The sequence below is a fragment of the Schistocerca americana genome, chromosome 7 (assembly GCF_021461395.2).
Source record: "Schistocerca americana isolate TAMUIC-IGC-003095 chromosome 7, iqSchAmer2.1, whole genome shotgun sequence".
NCBI classification, from domain to species: domain Eukaryota; kingdom Metazoa; phylum Arthropoda; class Insecta; order Orthoptera; family Acrididae; genus Schistocerca; species Schistocerca americana.
In genome coordinates, this window is record NC_060125.1 from 303,800,355 (window position 1) to 303,819,158 (window position 18,804).

Genomic DNA, 18,804 nt, shown 5'->3' on the forward strand with positions numbered 1-18,804 from the left:
AATACTGCTGCGCAGTGTGGGATCCTTACCAGATAGGATTGATAGAGTACATCGGAAAAGTTCAAAGAAGGGCAGCACGTTGTGTGTTATCGCTAAATAGGGGAGAGGGTGTCACTCATATGATACAGGATTTGGGATGGACATCATTAAAACAAAGGCGTTCTTCGTTGCTACGGAATCTTCTCACGAAATTTCAATCACGAACTTTCTCTTCTGAGTGTGAAAGTTTTTTGTTGACACTGACCTATATCTGGAGAAACGATCACCATTACAAAATAAGGGACCTCAGAGCTCGAACGGAAAGATATAGGTGTTCGTTCCTTCCGCGCTGTACGTGATTGGAATAATAGAGTATTGTGCAGGTGTTTCGATGAACCCTCTGCCAGGCACTTAAATGTGATTTGCAGAGTATCCATGTAGATGTAGAAATTTGAATCATATTTTTCAACAACTCCGGTACTGCAATATAGTATTTATTTGCTGACAGGGCAAGCGGCTTTCAATTAAATGTCTGCCGGCCGGTGTGGCCGTGCGGTTCTAGGTGCTTCAGTCTGGAACCGCGTAACCGCTACGGTCGCAGGTTCGAATCCTGCCTCGGGCATGGGTGTGTGTGATGTCCTTAGGTTAGTTAGGTTTAAGTAGTTCTAAGTTCTAGGGGACTGATGACCTCAGATGTTAAGTCCCATAGTGCTCAGAGCCAAATAAATGTCTCCCCGTATACGGAAATATACATAATGAATGTACGAGCGCGGGTTGTAGACATATAGCTGACAACATATGGAAGTTTGGATATGGCCGTGGGTCTTTCTCGGACTGCCTACTGGCGAGGCTACCGCTCGCTATAAGCGGGAAATCCGATTTCGAATGCTGGTCAGGCACAAATTTTCATTGTACAACTGGTGGTTCTTCATATTCGCAGCTGCGAATACATTTAATGAAGTTGTAAGAGGGGCAAAATACCTAGGAATAGTGCATTCCTTCGGCGTAGAGAGGACATTGTAGGGAGGAACGCGGGTCAGTCAGATCATAGGTACGGAGAATAACTGTAGGACTTGAATTTTCGTAGCCAGTCGGTGAATGCGGCGCTGCAGTCATGGACTGTGAAGCTGATCCCGGCGGATGTTCGAGTCCTCCCTCGGGCATTGGTGTGTTTGTTTGTCCTTAGGATAATTTAGGGCCGGCCGTGGTGGTCTAGCGGTTCTAGGCGCTCAGTCCGGAACCGCGCGACTGCTACGGTCGCGGGTTCGAATCCTGCCTCCGGTATGGATGTGTGTGGTGTCCTTAGGTTAGTTAGGTTTAAGTAGTTCTAAGTTCTAGGGGACTGATGACCACATATATTAAGTCCCTAGTGCTCAGAGCCATTTGAACCATTTGATAATTTAGTTTACGTAGTGTGTAAGCTTAGGGAATGATGACCTTAGGAGTTAAGTCCCATATGATTTCACACCCATTTGAACATTTTTGGTGAATGCGGCACGCAGAAGAACGCTAAGACTTGGTTTTTACGATTGAGTGGAAGAACATGGAGAGTATTATTGATATGGGAGATAGTGTCTAGGACAGATGAACATTCAGAGCAAGGGAGCAGAGATCAGCAAAACACACATCCGATGGCAATACGGAAGATCACCATGAGCTCTAACGTGCGCCATCAGCAGATGCAGCTCACGGTAAAAATACACGGAGGCAGCACCATGCATGGGACAGATCGGCGTGACGATCCTTTAGTTCGAAGAGAAGCGACGGCCTGTGCCATAGTCATTCTGCCCCAATAGTAAGATTGTCTTCATTCACCGTATGTTCAACGCCCTGCAGTCACTTCTTATCGGCCATATAACTAGACGTGTCTCTGGTACTTTCACTTTAAAATATTCACTCGTCTCCAAATCATGCCAACCTGTAGTGCTGATTATTAATGTGAACTCATGTCCAGTAAATAAGATGAGATTCTGAAACATAATTGCTAATCCTAGCAAAATAAAACGCTATTACGGAAATAACTTCTACATATTAACCACTACTGGACTTTAAAATTGCTACACCACGAAGATGACGTGCTACAGACGCGAAATTTAACCGACAGGAAGAAGATTCTCTGATATGCAAAATATAAGCTTTTCAGAGCATTCACACAATGTTGCCACCGATGGCGACACCTACAACATGCTGACATGAGGAACGATTCCAACCGATTTCTTATACACAAACACCAGTTGACCGGCGTTGCCTGGTGAAACGTTGTTGTGATGACTCGTGTAAGAAGGAGAGATGCGTACCATCACGTTTCCGACTTTGATAAAGGCCAGAGTGTAGCCTATCGCGATTGCAGTTTATCGTATCGCGTCATTGCTGCTCGCGTTGGTCAAGATCCAATGACTGTTAACAGAATATCGAATCGGTGGGTTCAAGAGGGTAATAAGGAACGCCGTGCTGGATCCCAACGGCCTCGTATCACTAGCAGTCGAGATGACAGGCATCTTATCCGCATGGCTGTAACGGATCGTGCAGCCACTTCCCGATCCCTGAGTCAACAGATGGGGACGTTTGCAACACAACAACAGTTCGACGTTTGCAGCAGCATGGACTATCAGCTCGGAGACCATGGCTGCGGTTACCTTTGACGCTGCATCACAGACAGGAGCGCCTGCGATGGTGTACTCAACGACGAACCTGGGTGCACGAATGGCAAAACGAAATTTTTTCGGATGAATCCAGGCTCTGTTTACAGCATCATGATGGTCGCATCCATGTTTGCCGGCATCGCGGTGAACGGACATTGGAAGCGTGTATTTGTGATCTCCATACTGGCGTACCACCCGGCTTGATGGTATGGGGTACCATTGGTTACACGTCTCGGTCACCCCTTGTTTGCATTGACGGCACTTTGAACAGTGGACGTTACATTTCAGATGTGTTAGGACCCGTGGCTCTACCCTTAATTCGATCCCTGCGAAACCCTACTTTCCAGCGGGATTATGCACGACCGCAAGTTGCAGGTCCTGTACAGGCGTTTCTGGATACAGAAAATGTTCGACTGTTGCCCTGGCCAGCACATTCTCCAGTTCTCTCACCAATTGAAAACGTCTGGTCAATGGTGGCCGAGCAACTGGCTCGTCGCAATACGCCAGTCACTACTCTCGATGAACTGTGGTATCGTGTTGAAGCTGCATGGGCAGCTGTACCTGTATACGCCATCCAAGCTCTGTTTGACTCAATGCCCAAGCGTATCAAGGCCGTTATTACGGCCAGAGGTAATTGTTCTCGGTACTGATTTCTTAGGATCTATGCACCCAAATTGCGTTAAAATGTAATTACATGTCAGTTCTAGTATAATATATTTGTCCAATGAATACCCGTTTATCATCTGCATTTCTTCTTGGTGTAGCAATTTTAATGGCCAGTAGTGTAAATGATGACTTTGATTTCATAGCTGTTAAATCCTCTGTCTTAGATAACCGTTAGAGAAGAGCTAAAGAGAACAACTCAATATACAAATCTTAGAGCCCTTAACACCATTTCCCGTTATCCAAAATCAGTTACGGAACTTTATTAATTTGCACTGTATCCTATGGAGAGATCTACTGTGAGCGGGCAGAGCCATCAGATCCGATTGTGGGAGCATGTCTGAGGTACAAGATACTCTGTCAACGGGTTGGGTTTTATATCTTTCGACAGGATGTTGTTAATGAAAGATCAGATGCGCGTTGCTCTGTCGACCAATCGTGATTCGGCTGATTGTTGTAAATAACAAAGTGACAACCAGTTCTACGGCCCTTTTGGTTTACACAGGTAGCATCTCCTACAGCATTGGTCATAATCTGTGGAAACACGGCGTAAAGTGTGGGTTTGATCACTGCCTGATGTTACGGCCCTTTTAGGACTGTAAAGAACGATCTTGTTTTGTGTAAGGAGGATGTCTACCATATTCCTTGTAGTTGTGATATGGCATACATTGATCAGACTATCAGTACCGTCTGGTGTATTGAGATTAAGTCTCAAAGACACTTGCTACGGTCTAGTAAATCTGCTATTGGAGAACATCGTCTTGGCACCGGTCATCTTATTAGTATAGCAACAGAGAGACTGGCGCTTACTATCTCCTGCTGGGATAGTATTAGTAAGGGTGCACTCGAGGTTAAATTAACAAGTGACCTTAAACAACTAAATAAAAGGGAAGTTTCTGCTTCAATTGTGCTTGGATTCTTGCTCTCTCACTGTTCAAACAACAGAGCTGCAGAGTTAATGCTACGTCACCAGTTGATTTTTAATATTCGCTATCGATAACTTCTGACGTTTGTCATCTTTGGTTGTATGATGGTGCTAGTGTTGTCTTACCGCATGTGCTCTGCATACAGAGCTTTTAAATTTCCTAGTACAGCGCTCTGTTGTAGCATTAGTGCCTTGAAAATGACAGGGTGTGTACCTATCTAAATATCGACGGTCATTTGACTGCATTACCGTAAGTTGTTTGAACTAATGCAATATGTTGTGCGTAATTTGGCGGAGAGATCCATTAATGTTATTGGCGATAAATCACTGCAAACAAGAGAAAGCACAAATTACCTAGGAATAACCGTTTGGAGCGACAATAACTGGAATGATCACATAAAAGTATTTCTAGGAGAATTAGATATCAGGCTGCGATTCATTAAAAAGGACCGTAAGGGAATGTAGTTCATCCGCATCCTATAAAACAGTCGTTCGACCGATTGTCAGTTACGGGTCATCAGTCTGAGACTCTTATTCTAATTTGATTAAAAGACACTGCGCAACGAATTGAAGAATCACTATTTCAATATCCCGTAATTCCCACCCATTGCGACGATTAAGTTTGAAATTTGGCGCAAATTTGCGTACAGCCTTCCTCTGTAGTAGTGCAACAGCCTGAAAAGCCTGACCGCCCGCGACTTCAGCCTCTGGCTCGACGGCGCATCAGACTGCAATGTGTCGACACATGGGAAAACGAGGCCACAGCTCAGAAGTCCGGGCGACGTGTAAAGTAGTTGATGTCACACTGACACCAAATTTCACCTCAGTTGCGCCCAACCCCACTGTGGACGTGTCATATGATAGGAAGGCCGCTGCAGCCCCTCGTACCCATATTTCACCTCCTCTTTTGACGCCTCTCCAATGGAGGTTAGAGCCTCGAGGCGCAGCGCGGAAGTCACGCGATTTTGTTGAGTGGCCGAGGAAAACATTCCACAAACACCACAGTTTAGGAGGTGGCACCACAGGCGTCAATGCAAGCGCCCTTTTCCCTGGGGCGCTTATTCCTACATGTTTGCCCTCGAAAACAACAGTTCGCAATGTGATAAGCAACAGAAAGACGTTGTTCACAAACGTTGACACTGCTGATGGTCTCGGGCATTTCAGGTATTCTCCAGGGACATTATGGTGCTTCATCCTCGTATAATGTGATCGCACGCATTAGGGACGCAGTGCGAAAAAGGTTTTTCTCGCGCGTACATGTTGGAACAACGAGGGACAGTTCAAAACCATTCGATGAAATTTGAACGTGATCTGAAGCAGGTAAGGGTGCTAACGCTTTCGCAGCACTCCTGTATTGTGTACTGTGGCGTGATCACGGGGGTATGCGACATTGACACATGCGTGAATAAAGCGCCAAAGCTTTCCTTTAAGCCCCCCGAGCTACTAAAATACTCAGGGACACCCACTCACCTTTGTTGAGAATTTTAAAAGTGTAGCCGTACAGACAGGACCCGTCATAACGACCTAGGCACTTGCAGACCGGCAAACCCTTCCGTAAATTATGGTTCCAGATGGCCTGGTATCAGATGCAAAGGCATCAGTATAGCGACGAAAGAGCAGCAACATAGTCTTCCTGTTGGCGCCAGGTACTCTCATCATAGGTTCTGTCTGCAAAAGTACATTATTAATGTGCCCAATAAAGGCGGATGGGTGGTACCAAGGGTTGCTGAACAGGGGTCTTAGAACGACCATACGACCATTTGCCGTTTTATTCAGCATGTGACAATACCACAAACCCTCCTCACCCCCCCCCCCCCTCCCCCCCGTGATCGTTCCACAGGAGGACGCAATATCTGAAGGATGAAAAAGTGCAAGCACCATTTGGTGCTTCGGATCACGTTCAAATTTTGACATTCGTCGGGGATGCAGCCCCACAATGTTTTTAGAGAAAGGTCCAAACGCCCGAGGGTGTCAGCAATGTCAAACGTTATGAAGAACGTCTTGCCCCTGCTGATCGCACTGTGAACTGTCTGTGAGAATCAACTCCCCAGGGAAAGGAATGGTTTCATCAAGTTCCTTTATTTCACCCACACAGGCCTTTTTGTGCCGATCCTGCACTGCGGTGTGCCTGGAATATTTTCGTCGGCCACTCATAAGAAAACTGTTTGATTTCAGCGCGGTGTGTTGCTGTTATTGCCTCCATCCCAGAGGCGTCAAAAGAAGGCATGAAATATGGGCAAGATGGGTTGTGACGATCATAGCATCGTGAGACACGTCCGCGTAGGTGTTGGGGAGAATTGTGGTCAAGTTTGCTGCCATTGTGACTTCATTAATCCACTTTACACGTCACATGAACTTCTGAGCTCTGGCCCCTTTTCCTTTGCATATGTCGATACCTTGCTGTCTGACGCGTCGACTGTCCCGAGGGTGACGTCACAGGCACCACGCTTTTGTACCATTACAGAGGGAGACTGTGCGCGTGTTTGAGTCCAATTTCAAATCCTGGGGAGAGAATTGCGGGGTATCGAAGAAGTGAACCGAGCGAGGTGGCGCAATGGCTACAACACTGGATTCGCTTTCGGGAGGACGGCGGTTCAAACCCGCGTCTTGCCATCCAGATTCAGGTTTTCCTTAATTTCCCTAAATTGCTCCAGGCAAATGCCAGGATGACTCCTATGACAGGGGCGTCTTTGACAAAATCCGAGCTTGTGCTCCGTCTCTCACGACCTCGATGTCGACGAGACATTAAGTCCAATCCTTTAATTCTGCTGTGCCGTGTGGAAGAGACTGGGTAGATCTAATAAAAACAGGCGCATTGCATTACAATATTGTTTAGTGAACGCCAGAGGCTTACGGCGATTTTCGACGAATGCCAGTGGTAGACTGTGCAAGAGAGGCGTTGGGCATCATGGAGAGGAAATATCTCATGTAAGAAAGTCGGAAAATATACGATAACTGTTTTTTTCTCTTTTTTTAATTTCCGATCCTGCTCGAAATGGACACTACAGCGAAAAAAAAGTTTTTTTTTTGCAACATTTAGCTAAACGTTCCAGCTATTTCTCTACATGGTTACCGCTTCGACTTATACATTTATCATAGGGTGGTAACAACTATCCAATACCCTCGTCATAGAAAGCAACCGCCTGCGCTTTCCGCCAATTCTACACGCTGGTGTGCAGCTCGCGCTCTTTGTAACAATGTTGTTCTGATTGCCAGCGGTTCATGTGAGCGAACAGATGAAAATCAAAGGGAGCCAAGTCCAGGTTGTATTGTGGGTGATCAAAGAACGCCGCAAGAGCGTCGTTGTTCCACATGCATTGTGCATTCGAGCATTATGACGAAGAAGAAAGTGCATGGCAGTTACGTTTAGTGGACTGAATGAAATCAGGCGGGGCGCCTAAACAGGTAGGCTCTTATTGTTCCAACAATCTTTACAGTCTCACTGCCCTTTCATAACTGAAAAGTGCTATGCAATGCAATCGACGTGTGTGCTAGAAACACTGTGTTCAAAGCTTCGTAGAATTTTGATTGTAGTTTTAATTTCGCGGCCGATAGGAGCTTGAAAAAAAAAATAGCACACGTATTACTTGCTCCTACATACGTCCCCTACAGAATGACGACTAGAGGTTCATAGAAACTAGAGCTCATTAGGACACTTAGTCATTTTCCCCACTCACTACCAGTGCTAGCAACAGGTAAGGGGGGGGGGGGGGGGGGGAATGATATAAAACAACGGTTCAGAGCAATACTGTCGTATCTAACGTTTCTTAAACTTTATAGTATGGTTAACTGAAAGTGACAAACTGAAAGTTCCAGTATATCACACAAATCGTCCTGGAAACACACAATTGAGAATGCTGGTTAGAATGTCCTGTTGTTCCACTTTCATTATGTACTTTATAGCAAAAAAATGTTCCAGAAATTACTTTAGAGAAGAAATTATTAGTAAACGCATTAATGCCTCATATTAATGTCACTTACAATCATATTTCACTCAAATTGAACTACATCAGTGTGTTGCTACAAATGTGAATATCTTTATTTCATAAATTCTGTTGGCTGTAACAATTTCTCTAAGACATTTCTTATTTCCTGAACTTTATAGCACATGAATATGATAATATGTAAGCACAACACAACAACATAAATTGTATGTTAAATGAAATGAAATGATTTTCATTTAATATACAATTTATGTTGTTGTGTTGTGCTTACATATTGTCATATTCATGTGCTATAAAGTTCTGGAAATAAGAAATGTCTTAGAGAAATTGTAACAGCCAACAGAATATATGAAATAAAGATGTTACAATTAATACTGATATTAGTTTATGACTTCATTCATCTTCCTTCCACATGCATCAGATTGTAACAGAATTCATGATAAACTGTTGGAATAATACTGTTCTTGCAGAGGAGCATTATGTCAGGTAATTAGGCACATGACAAGTCTTCTGCATCATGTTCTACGCTTGGCCTGCGACTCTGAAACTTGTGCATCGAATCAGTGGTGTTATAATCTGAGTCATATTCATATTTAAATAGCATCATCCATGGTTCTTCCTTCCCCACCATTATTACTCTGATATCAGACCATCTTACCCTTTCTCTATTTTCAGCTTTAGTTCATTTTCGGACTTTCGATAAAGTCTCTTTGAAATCGAAAAAGTCCTTCTGCGACATCGCATGTGTATCATACCTTTTTTCCGCTTTCCTTGGCTGTGACTGCTAGATCGTACCATTGCCGTGGTGTATAAATTTTCTGCTCTCTCGATAACACTGTTAGTGCTATCTCCTACATTCTGGATTTGCCCTTCTCAAGAAATGTGTAGATAACTGAATCGATTTGTAGAGTACTCACACTGTACAGATACATGAAACGGTTCTGGCTAATATAGTTGTCAGAAAAGAAAGGAACATTTTGACAGTCGTTCTCATTTTGCTGCTTTAGGAATTTGTAGTCACAGCTAGCCATGCCCATGCTTCCTTTACTTCCATGTACTTTGTGCCAAATGAAGCACATTGTCTTTCATGTTACAGGGTTGTAGATAATCAAACTGTAGGTTCTTAGCTTCCTTTTGTAATAGAGCAAGGATACTTTACATTGTGGACTGATGAGTACCTGCTATAAATAAAAAATCGAGACACGTAGAAATGTACTGTCAGTTTGCGCCTTCAGTCTGTCAACATCTTTATCTGCTCGAGCAATGACTTATTTTTCTGAGTCTTTGTATTTTTTCCTCTAAAGCAGTCTTACTTTTTGGTTCAGCGTCCTTGTAGACCTCACATTCTTCCTTTCTATGCTTAAAAAAACCAAGATTGTATTCTGTATTGAAAATATATATATCCAGTATGATTCACGTTCCTTTCTCTCCACTTGGAATTTCTGAATGCACATTCTGTACATCTTTCGAATGCTGACGGTGGTGTTTGGTTACTGATATAGACTACCCTTTCTATAGTACGTAAAAACATAGTTTTGCATCCCTTCACTGTTTGATATTCAGGAATAAATATATACTGTAATTTGCAATTAGGCATGGACATAAAACCATCTTCCAATATATTAGAAATTTTTTTCTTGGAGTTTTCACGATCAGCTTTCCCGGATAATCTTGTTTCCAGTCTTTCTAGGCCTAAAATTTCTAAAAACTATTTCCGTCTTTGATCTAATGATACTTTATCTTATAACCTTGTAGTTATTCCACATTCTGGACCTATCAGCTTTTCTTGTACTTCTTTTCCGTTTGAATTAATATACATTTTCCCCATCTGATAAGCTTCCTTCCTAATGTTTTTACTCCATTTTCACTCGTCAGTCGTTTGTTTGTTCGGTGAAACAAAATCTTAAAACCATTTACGTTGGAAGGTCACGCAAGCTTCCGAAGATATGAGTCTGAAAAGGATCGTAATAGCAGTTGCGGTGATATTAAACTGAAAATATATGGAGTTTGCACTTACAATGTTCAAACATCTTTGTATGATGGATAAAGAAGCGGAGCAGTTTCGATTTTATATCACAGACAAAACATTAGCTTGGACGATGTAGTGACGTTGCTACTTTATTTTCTGCCTAAGTGTAGTTACAATAATATTGCTCTGAATAGTTGAAAAGTACCCTGTTGCGCACACCTTTTGTTGGCGGCCAGGTAAATGTAGAATATACGCTCCAAGTGAACGTTTGGTTCCACTGCTAACATTGGACTGGCGCTGATCCCCTCCGTGCAGGTTTTATGTGGCAGCAGTACGGTTGTCCAACGGCCCTTCACTTCCGGTTAATGGTGGCCATCCCCCTCGTATCTCCTGCCAGAAGGACGCCACTACAGAAGACTACATGTCCCCTTTTCTTTCCACTCTCACTGCTCCCTTCTAAAGCTATTGTGGAGCTTCTAAATTCTATGGCTTCCCTAAATCAACAGGGGTCGTAATTCTTACGTGCATTATTAAATTTCATTTCATGCTCGGTGCCGGGCGACGTGTGTGTAGCCACGCAGGATACTGACGCAAAAATGCATTTCTTTTTCACTCTTCATGTGGGGACAGAGAGTGCATAATGCAACGAACAAGTGAAATCATTAAATCTAAACGTTTGATAAATATGGAAATTAGTTTCTAGGTTAAAGGTGTAGGTATGTAACAAAACATAGTACTATCTAGTTGAAGATTACCTGTTTTGTCCAACATTCCAGCATAGTTCGGCGATTTTTGAAAGAATAAGAGGATTCAAAATTATTTTGTTCCTATTAAACGAAAGTTTTCGTCCAGAATAAACTATTATGCAGGTGATTCACTATCTTCCACAGGAAGGAGATGCGTTGGACATCGACGAAATCATTTTTCGTTGTTTCCCATTTCATCATCAGGTAAATGCTAGAACACTATCTTTGTAGCGTGTCAGTGGCGTATTTCCTGTCCACACTTTTGCCTAGCTGTTTAAATGTCGATGACTACTTGGACCGATGGAGATAGTAATGTTGTGCACTATGGCTTAAATAATACTATTCCATAGCCTATTGCATTGTGAACAAGAGACAAATCATAGGTGCCCACATGAAGATTGTTTTCACACCTCTCATTGGTTGGCCTTTGCAGGGTCACTAGCTAGTTTTCGTAGAACTTGTAATAATTTGTAAGGAGCCACAGTGTAGTAGTGCGTGAGCCTACCGCTGGAAAGGAGGGGTGGGAGAAACTTGTCGGTTAAAACCGATTCCATTGTTTTAATTATGAATAACCGGTATTTATCGGTAACTGTTTTGCTCTCGGCTACAACAGGATTTTTTTAATTTTTTTACTTATAAACGGGCAAAAAACCGGTATATCAACTTGCCATAACAGTAGTACTGATTTTTGTTTTTTTGTTTTCACTAAAAACCTTTCAAAATCGTGTAATATCTAACTTCCTGGCAGATTAAAACTGTGTGCCCGACCGAGACTCGAACTCGGGACCTTTGCCTTTCGCGGGCAAGTGCTCTACCACCTGAGCTACCGAAGCACGACTCACGCCCGGTAATCACAGCTTTACTTCTGCCAGTATCTCGTCTCCTACCTTCCAAACTGTTTCGCAGGAGAGCTTCTGTAAAGTTTGGAAGGTAGGAGACGAGATACTGGCAGAAGTAAAGCTGTGAGTACCGGCCGTGAGTCGTGCTTCGGTAGCTCAGTTGGTAGAGCACTTGCCTGCGAAAGGCAGATGTCCCGAGTTCGAGTCTCGGTCGGGCACACAGTTTTAACCTGCCAGGAAGTTTCATATCAGCGCACACTCCGCTGCATAGTGAAAATCTCATTCTCGTGTAATATCTATTCGTAAAATTTCCATCGCCTTGAACTATTGGGTTGTTACAGAAAACTGGAAAAGCAAACACAGTTACTTTAATAATAGCGCCGAAAGTTGGAAACGAGCAACAAAAACATGACAAACCATTCGTACAGCATTGCTGATATCATGATGTACCCTTTGTTTTTTACTACCGCAAGCAGTGATCCTTTTACTTTTTTGGGAGTAGAGTAGAAGGCGCACGCCAGGCTCGTGATTTGCAACTCGAAAATATTTATCGCCGGTAGGAAGTTTTATGGCTTCTCAACGATTGGTGTCGTCTTTCAATGATATTTTTTCTGACGAAAGGAGACCATTTTCAGATCAAAACATTTTAGATTGTTTGGTTACGAACATATACGACAGTAAATATTGTCTAATGTATTAGTTAATTACTGAACTTTGAACAACTGTCAAGTAAATGTTCGAAGTAAATGTTCTATTTCTCGTAGTATCTTAAATGTTCATCTGAATTTTTTGAAAGTACGTTTTTACTTATGTCATCAAGAAGTTAGTTGCAGTCAAATTTCAATTTAAATGTTGACTACAAAACGGGTTTTTCATTCAAAATCATTAAAGAAATAGAAAGGTACAAATTTTACACAAAGTTTCTTGTTTGCCTGCCATTTCTATGTAATAATAAAGAGAAAGGGTATCAAGGGAACAATAGTAAATTAAAAACTGACCATTCATTGTTAATGATAAAAAAAGAAAGGAGGTGAACTGCTGTCTGTGTCTACATACTACACCCTCATGTGTTTGTAACCCTTGGAAACAGAAAATACGAAAAATACAGTTCCCCAAGGTCATTTCCCATCCTTTAGCGTTGGATATTCGTAACGCGCTAGTAATGGTATGATCCTTGATTACAACATGTTTTTTGAACCGAGCTTAAAAAAAATAGAATCACTAGAAGAATATTGTTGATTTTTTTTAGTTTTAGCACCTCATTAGTTTTCTTAAAAATCTGCGATCAGTATGTGGAATACGTTGTTTTCTTTTGCATGTTTTATTTACTATTTCGATTCTAGATATCTTGAAATGTATATCGCAAAATTGTGAGGAAGTCTCAGAATTTTCCAGTCTTTGTTGGATGTCTACGTTTATTACTGGAAATGATAGTAACAAAAAACCGAAAATCAGTTATTTCAAAAATCGGTTATTTTGAGCGTTAAACTGGATATGGAAAAAATCCGCTATTGTCGAAAACCGGTTATTTCAGAAATAGCTGGGCGGTGAGCATGGTGTTGCATCATATAGGTCACAGCAACATTTATGCAGTAAGACTGTGAGATGGGCAATCAGGACTCAGTAGAAAACTGCACCATGCAGCAGTAATGGCTGGATTGGTTAGGACGGCGTCTCCACACCAGGGCAAGACCTCCTGCAATGAACTGCTTGAATGGCTGCAGGGTTTTAGTGCAAGAAGTGCACAGTGGAGCCATATAAATAGTAGCGGATTTTGAGGCAGAGGCATTCAGAGTCCTCATGGTAGTTTCACACCAGCCAACGAGACAACTGAGCACCAACAGCTGCAGTCGTGGGTTTGAGACAGGGCTGGACCAGCCATTGCTAATACTGAATCTTCTTACGAGATTTCTGTGTCACAGCGCCATTAACTATCCGACAGTGCATCCGCCAGAAGGCTGCAAGTCGTATCCTGTGCACGGCAGTCTGCCTTCGCAATGGACGTTTCCGTGCATGAGACGCCTAAGTGCAGGCATCCGCCACTGCTGAATGCCGTGGCAGCACAAAAGGCAGTGCTGTTGACGTCAAGGCCGTGGCCCACTGTGTGGGTCGCTGATGTGAGGTCTGTGTGCCTAACGCTGCTAACGATGTAATGTGTATATAAAGCAAAAAAATATTGTTTTTTATACATGCAGGATTTTGTGAAATGGGCAGCCATTAATGAAAGTTGATGAATGATGCCACGAGTCACAAATACTTTTTAAAATGATTTATTTTCATACCAAACTGGTTGCAGGCTATCATGCCATATTTTCAGTTACGTGGATGTTTTGATCAACAGCATATCGTCTGCTCCTGTACTGCACAAGAATATTTGAATATTAAGTGCCTCTTTATAAATTGTCTTATTTTTAAAACCTGCTGAAGAGTTTTCATTTATTTACATGTAATTTGAAACAGTTGTATTCACTTACACAAATTCCAGGAGATGAGTAGTTAAGGTGGGTATTAATAACCGTTTCAGTTGTATTTAGTCCTTTATTATTGGGTCACTGCCGGCTTCGTGGACTAAAAGCCACATCTTAGGGTGAAACTGTGACTATCATTATGGTTTGATTATCGTTATGGTTTTTATGTTAGTTGAGGGAAATGTCGTATTAAAAAGTGGAGGATGGGATGAAAGCAACACTTTTGTTCACCATGAGAGTTTATATTTACACGGTTTTATACTGATATCACACACAGGGTCTATTATTTGTGCGGAGTTCTCGTTGTTAGGGGCCCAAGTAGTATTTAATTTCTGTGAACAGCCCAAAGGAAATTATTAATAATTTTTCTTTCGCTAGCTCTATCTGATCATTTAAAATGTATTGGGATGAACTAAGAGTCTGAATTTATATTTCTGGTTCCTCTAAGATATCAATTTTCTTGCGTTTGTTAGCGGTGTGTAATGTCTCAAAGTTGTCGTTAATGTTAGATACAGTGGCCACATTGATTCATGTTAGTGGCTATTGCAGATTTATCTAAAATTTTTACTCTAATGTCATCCATGTGTTCACAATATTTTGTACTGAAGCTTCTACTGGTCTGTTAAAGATAAAAGCTAGGGCAATTGTCACAAACACTCCAGTAAATTCCTCATTGTTGAAGGACTAGGCTATTTGTTTTGGTGCAGCGGATATTATTATGTTATATTGTTGCTGCAGAAACAATCTTTTGGAAATTTTGGCACCTTGGTATGAGATTGTGCCAAAGAAGGGACCGCATGCAAAAAATTCCTTTTCTGCTGGTAATTCCGAATTTATTGCAGGTGATTCATTACCTTTAATTTTTTTACGTAGGCAGTCAATTATCTGTGGCTTATAGTTGTTATTTTTATCTACATTTTTGATGATATTGATTCAATTCTCCTTGGAAGATGAAGTGAGGGAAATTTTATGTATATAAACTAACATGGATGTGGAATAAGACGTTTTTTGCTTTGTAGCGTGGCAAGAAGAATTAATTATTATTACATCTGTGGTGGTGGATTTTCTACGAATTTCAAAGGCATACTTTTGATTTAACTCTTTTGTTATTAGATCAGGAACACTGGTAGAACATGGAATATATCTCTTCCATGTTCAATGGTGAACTTGATACTGAGGTTTGTGTTACATGTGGCAATTGCAAATGGTTTAGTTTCATCTTGGTACTCTAAAATTGAACAACATGACTGTGTCGTCAACATAAATTATGTAATACTTCAGTTTATATTTTAAATGGGTACTTTCTAAATTGTTAATGCAATTATCAGCTAAAGCGCCTGCAAGACTACTTCTCATTGACAGACCATCTGCCTGCATATAGATTTTGTTATTGAATTAGAAACAGGTATGCACTAGAATTAATTCTAATATATCGGTTAGGTTGTATATCTCCGCCTTGTAAATCTGTTTGTTTATTTACCAAATATTACAATAGTTTCATGGACAGGTATATTTGTGTACAGGTTTACAATTTCCAGGGATGTGAATCTGTCACTGTATGGTATGTGCAAATAACGTCTGTGATTAATAAATTCTTGGAGATTTCTGACCGAAAAGTTGTCTTCAAATGTATAAAAGTAGCCCTCATACGTTCCATTGTTAATTCAAGGAACAATCTAGCATATTACGTCTCTAAGGAACTTAACGACTTCGGATTGCAAATAAATGTTTGCTTATGAACTTCAGTAGGTGTGAGGTATTTAATTCCCAATCGAACTTATTGTCTAGTTGCCATCATTTAGAAATGAAGTAAGAAAGTGTATTAAACTTATGTTACAGTGTTGGGTAGATGCAGAAGTCTGAATAGTGTTCACGATACTGCAGTGTCCCCTGTGTACAACATACAATTGCAAAATACAACTTTCATTGAGCATTTTTAATTAGGTGTAAGACGGGGGAGCGTACGACATTAATACATGATATTCGGAAATTGCCTTTAGAAACTTCTAATACTTGTAGAGGGGAGTGAGTACATAATATTTTGAGTAGGAACCCGCGTCTGGGAAAGTACCGTTTCCGTCCTACGGTGCTTTCAATTCAGATGTTTAACTCATCCATTTCTGCTTGAGGAATTGATTTAGGCGTGACGCAGTTCACTTATTAGGTAACGTAACGAAACATTCATTTATCACTCAAGCGTATTTGTCTCGTATTCAAAAAATGGTTCAAATGACTCTGAGCACTATGGGATTAACTTCTGAGGTCATCAGTCCCCTAGAACTTCGAACTACTTAAACCTAACTAATCTAAGGACAACACACACATCCATGCCCGAGGCAGGATTCGATCCTGCGACCGTAGCGGTCGCACGGTGCCAGACTGAAGCGCCTAGAACCGCTTTCACACTGGCCGACTGTCTCGTATTAACACTTAAACATTACGTTGTGTACGTTCAGCGTGCTGGATTTTTGTTTTGTTTTGGAGTAATGTAAACATGTAATGTTTAAATGTTAATACAAACAAATGTGCTTGAGTGATAAATTGATGTTTTGTTACGTTTTCTTTCGAATTGTTACCTAATATTGTACTGCGTCAAGCCTAATTCAATTCATCAAGAAGATCTGTGTGATTTCAACATGTAAATTGAATCTGTAGTAGAACGGAAATGGCACGGTTCCGGACATAAGTTACTGTTGAGGATATTATGAACTCACTCCCCTTTACAAGTCATAGAAGGTTGTAGCGGATTTTCCCGAACAGCCTGTATTTCTAAAACAGAAGTCAAATTTCCATCATGTCTGCACTTACTTGTACCGAGCAAGGGTACAAGGAATAAAGCGAAACAAGTTGGCAACGACCTTGAGCAAGAGCTCCCTACCGTCAATCGATAAGGTATCAGGCAGAACCTACTGTGTGCATGAAACACAATAAAAGGTGGAGGGGGCCGCTGGGGGAGGGATAATAAGCTTGTCAGCTTGAGAATGAGAAATTTCCCACTCCCCTGGGGTCCGCAACCTATTTTGGCGAGGCGTTATGAGTCGGCCGGATGAACCGCTCACTATTGCTGCGTAATACCGCGCTTGGCGAGAGAAAGGCAAGGCGACGTGTAAAGAAACCTTTTGTATAACTTAACTCGTTGCTCTGAAACTTCCCCCTCGGGCAATTTTAATTTTAAATTAAAATCCCATATCCATTAATATGAAAATATTGTGTCCATTATAACTTTTCATCGCGGAAGTTGGTTAATCTTTTTCTGTGTGTACATATTTTGCCATTACTGGCGCTTACTTATCCGGCGTGCGGGCGGAGGCAATATCGCGTCTGCCGCCGTCGCCGTCGCCGACGCCACCCACCTGCGCTGACGCCGCGCTTCGCCGCTGCCGAAGTCCACAGCACGCCGCTGTCCCTGTCTCTCCCGTGGAGCAGGGCGGCCGTAATCTCGGCCCGACAGGCCGCTCGCTTCCTCAAAAAGCCGAAGCCGATAGCGCAGTCCCGAAACCCCCCGCTGTCTGCGGGGACGGCAGCAACTTGCAGCGTATTTTCTTGTCGGTGGTCGATGAAGTCGGCCGCCGACAAAATAAACGCTACTATCAGTGGAAAATCTTCGAGGCAAACAATACGCTATTCTGCCTTCGCTTTCATGATGAGCAATGGAGAGATGAGGCGCAATGGTTTCGATCCAGTGACTATAGCGAGGAGTGTAATAGTGTAGTTCATCTCACTGTCTGGTTATGATACAGTCGAACAAAACGAATAAAAAAGAAAGAAAGAAAGAAAGAAAGAACGACGCACCAATGAATGGTATGCAAATACACTACTGGCCATTAAAATTGCTTCACCACGAAGATGACGTGCTACAGACGCGAAATTTAACCGACAGGAAGAAGATGCTGTGATATGCAAATGATTAGCTTTTCAGAGCATTCACACAAGGTTGGTACCGGTGGCGACACCTACAACGTGCTGACATGAGGAAACTTTCCAACCAACTTCTCATACACAAACAGCAGTTGACCAGCGTTGCCTGGTGAAACGTTGTTGTGGTGCCTCGTGTTAGGAGGAGAAATGCTTACCATCACGTTTCCGACTTTGATAATGGTCGGATTGTAGCCTATCGCGATTGCGGTTTATCGTATCACGACATTGCTGCTCGGTGGGTTTCAGGAGGGTAATACGGAACGCCGTGCTGGATCCCACCGGCCTCGTATCACTAGCAGTCGAGATGACAGGCATCTTATCCGCATGGCTGTAACGGATCGTGCAGCCACGCCTCGATCCCTGAGTCAACAGATGGGGACGTTTGCAGGACATCAACCATCTGACGAACAGTTCGACGACGTTTGCAGCAGCATGGACTATCAGCTCGGAGACTGTGGCTGCGGTTACCCTTGACGCTGCATCACAGACAGGAGCGCCTGCGATGGTGTGCTCAACGACGAACCTGGGTGCACGAATGGCAAAACGTCGTTTTTTCGGATGAATCCAGGTTCAGTTTATAGCATCATGATGGTCGCATCCGTGTTTGGCGACATCGTGGTGAACGCACATTGGAAGCGTGAATTCGTCATCGCCATACTGGCGTACCACCCGCCGTTATGGTATGGGGTGCCATTGGTTACACGTCTCGAT